Source organism: Mus pahari, chromosome 10 (assembly GCF_900095145.1).
Source record: "Mus pahari chromosome 10, PAHARI_EIJ_v1.1, whole genome shotgun sequence".
NCBI classification, from domain to species: Eukaryota; Metazoa; Chordata; class Mammalia; order Rodentia; family Muridae; genus Mus; species Mus pahari.
The window spans coordinates 41,028,418-41,032,372 of NC_034599.1; the positions used below are offsets into that span (position 1 = coordinate 41,028,418).

At 41.9% G+C, this 3,955-nt stretch overlaps 1 protein-coding gene across 9 annotated transcripts in view; it reads right to left on the reverse strand.

Annotated features, from left to right (window-relative positions):
- Rnf214 (ring finger protein 214) overlaps positions 1-3,955 on the reverse strand; it is a 43,069-nt gene that overhangs the window by 22,979 nt on the left and 16,135 nt on the right. The window lies entirely within an intron of this gene.

Below are 3,955 nucleotides of genomic sequence, written 5' to 3' on the forward strand. Positions count from 1 at the left end.
CTCTCTCTCACACACACACACACACACACACACACTTTCCCTAGAAGCATTTTTCTCTCCTCCTACCTTTGCCTAAGCAAATGACACAGAACTTCAGATTCTAACCTGTAAGTTAATGGTCCTAGTAGTTCTCTCCTGTATATACACACTACACATACAAATAAACTGTTTCTTCTCCCTATTGATCTGGGAATTTAACTTATTAACCCAAAAGGGGATCAGAAAAAAGGTTAACCCTTGACTAAGTAGGTAAGGGATCCATTCCTTTAAAACTTTAAGGTGTTGTGGAGTGTGCCTATACCCTAGCACTCTGGTGGAGGCGAAGGCAGAAGGAATGCCACAGTTTGAGGCCAACCTGGTCCACCCAGCATGCTCCAAGTCAGCAGAGACTTTAAAGTGAGTCTGTTTCAAAAGTAACTAAACAAAACAGCAAGCCTGGAAACCAACAGGCCTGTGACAGGCACCAGGCTGTGCCTGCAGCCACTCTGCAGGCTCCACCTTCGGTTCTCTGTTTGGTCTACAGAGTAAGTTTAAAGCCAGTCTTGTCAACGGAGAGACCTTGTCTCAAAATCACAAAACTCGGCTGGGAATACAGCCCAATGGTATATTCACACACATACTTCACCACAACCTGACCCCACCCCACCTAACGGATTCTTTTATTAGACAGAGCAATTCAAAACAATTATCAAATTCAGTTCCATGTCATAGCTTGTTTTTAACAAAGTGAACTGGTGACAGGCTTTAACATATTAAAGAACACCTACAGTCATATGTAGAAGCCATTAAAATACCTCTTGGTCTTCTAGTTTAACAATGGACTACAATTTTCTCCAGACTTCAACAAAAATATTTGTAATCAATTAAATTTATAAAAAATTAAAGCCGGGCAGATGGCTTTAATCCCAGCACTTGGGAGGCAGAGGCAGGCAGATTTCTGAGTTCAAGAGACCAGGACAGCCAGGGCTACACAGAGAAACCCTGTCTCAAAAATCCAAAAAAAATTAAGTTTTTTTTTTTTTAAAAATTAAAGAGACGTATAAGCATCTAAACAATGTTATTTTTCTAAATGAACCAATTTAACCTGTAAAGCAATTTTCATGAAAAAACATACTATTTGTATTAACATATATGTATTATGTTATTTTAACATAAATCACATAATGTATTCTTGCCTTAATTTCTGGCTTAGTGAATACAGATAGACAAAATAGAAACAAACCAGAGTTATCTAGAGTCCTTGTTAACTATTAATATAAAGGCCCAAGGCATAGTGGCACATGCCTGGAATGCCAGTCTCAGCTACATACTGAATTCGAGGTTAGCCTGGGCTATTTAAGACTATGTCAAAAAGAAAAGGAATACAAAGGTCTTGACCCTAAGGGCCTCAGGATCTCTCTAGGCTTCTCATCTCCATCAGCCTCACCAACTGACAGCATCTGGCTGTGCCCTCATTCTCTACCTTTTACATTATACTCAGCTTTGTTTGGGTTTTGCTTTAATGTTGTATTCAGTTGTTTGAGACAGTCTGGTGTAACCCAGGCTGACTCAAACTGAATATACTGAAAGGAGGCCTTGACCAGCTCCCGCGCCCCAGCGCTGAGATCACAGGGTTGAGTGCTGCCTGGGTCTAGTCCTCACTTTCTGACTCTACCTCCTTTCTTTTCTTTTCTTTTTTTTTTTTTTTTTTTTAAAAAAGCTTTATTTATTTATTATATATAAGTACACTGTAGCTGTCTTCAGACACTCCAGAAGAGGGAGTCAGATCTCATTACAGATGGTCGTGAGCCACCATGTGGTTGCCGGGATTTGAACTCAGGACCTTCGGAAGAGCAGTCGGGTGCTCTTACCCGTTGAGCCATCTCACCAGCCCTCTACCTCCTTTCTAGCCATTTCAACCCCTCAGAGAAAGACACGAGCACTCAGCCTGCGTGTCGCCCAGCTCAGCTTCCTCTCTGTGCTGGCATGGGTATTTCACAATACTGTTCTTGACCTGTATGAAGACATTTGACATTTTCCTCTGCCTGTGTTGGACTACCAGGGATGAGATTTTAAACTCTGGTTTAAAGAACTGAAAAACTGGACTGGTGAGATGGCTCAGTGGTTAAGAGTACTGAGTACTCTTCTGGAGGTCATGAGTTCAAATCCCAGCAACCACGTGGTGGTTATTGTTTTTTATGATAAATAATAAAAACCTATGGCCTGGAGTGAGTGTGGGCCGGAGCAAGAGGGAGAAGGGAAGGAAGAAATAATAAAAAAAAAAGAACTGCTCACTTTCCACACAAGCCTCACAACCTGAGTTTAAATGCCCAGAACCAGATAAAAGCTGGGCACTGCAATGTACACACACCTGACACTGTCCTCTGAGATCCACACTCACACTCACACAGACACATACACAAAGATTAAAACAAAACCCAGGCAAGAAGTGATGGAGCATGCTTGTAATCAAGGACCCAGAGAAGCAGAGGTACAAGTACTTAGAGTAAGTCTCTGCTGCGCAGTGAATTTGAGGCCAATTTAACAAGACTGTGATCCAAGCCAGTGGTAAGGAGGATAGAAAGACAGTAAGGTCCAGGTTAGCCTTGGCTACATGTGGAGGGCCTACCTTAAACAAACAAACAAAGTCTTCAGTAAAGCTGTTAGCATTATTACTTGTAGCTATTCAATCAGAGAGAAGAGAAGGTAGTTAGAGGTGCATAAAGAGTGGAGAGTAGGTGCTGGAGAGATGGCTCAGCGGTTAAGAGCACCAACTGCTCTTTCAGAGGTTCTGAGTTCAAGTCCCAGCAACCACATGGTGGCTCACAACCATCTGTAATGGGACCCGCTGCCCTCTTCTGAGGTGCCTGAAGACAGCTACAGTGTGTGTATGTATACACACACACACACAAATAATAAATCTGACAAAAATATTTAAAACACAGCAACCAACTATAGACAAAACTATAGATCGTTAAGATCTCACATGCTGTGCCCCTGTCTATATTTCATCTTCCCCAAATCATCTGTGAAGACTGTGGCAGAGCAAGTTTTGCCTTGGGTAGGCTGTTAGCTGTTCTGACCACTGTTAACACAAAGGACAATGCTCTGCTGGGAAGACTCTGCAAGACTGTTTGAGAATGATCAGTGTGACCCACCTCCTAACAATTCACCAGGTTCTCACCAGAACTCCCTGCCCTCCAGACCATCTCCTCTGCATGTGGAGGTGCCACAGTTATTGTCTCTCATTTTGCTACTTACTTTTTACTTATCACATATTTACAACATCTAAGCTCTTCTCGACAAATAAAAGGAATGTCAGCAGCATTTAAATAACATTTTCACAGAATTCACAATTTTGAGTTTTCAAGCACTGATTTCAAACAACTTGGAAAACTGAGTGCAACCAAATTGAAGGCCTATCTTGCTCTTGTTACATTATCAAGAAGAGGACATGATCACTAGATAATTATTTCACAAATGGCAATAGTGTACCACTGGTGGTGCTGTACAGCATAACCATTCAAAACATTCCCATGACCTCAGTGTACGGAGGAAAAAAATGTCCCTCAGGATATAAAGCAAGTGTTATAGGTTTTAGAATAACAGAAATCTTCATCATGGGGCTGTGGAGAGGTTCATATTTGTTATGTGTGCATAACAAGCTTATTTTAGATCCCCAAGATACCTAAAACTGGGGCACAAAATAGTTCTATGTAGTAATCCCAGAACAAAGACAGACAGATATAGACAGGCAGGCAGGCAGGCAGGTGCACACACACACACACACACACACACAGAGGTTTTAAAATATAAATAAAAATTATGAGCTGGGCGTGGTGGCACACACCTTTAATCCCAGCACCTGGGAGGCAGAGGCAGGCAGATTTCTGAGTTCGAGGCCAGCTTGGACTACAGAGTGAGTTCCAGGACAGCCAGGGCTACACAGAGAAACCCTGTCTTGAAAAAAAAAAAA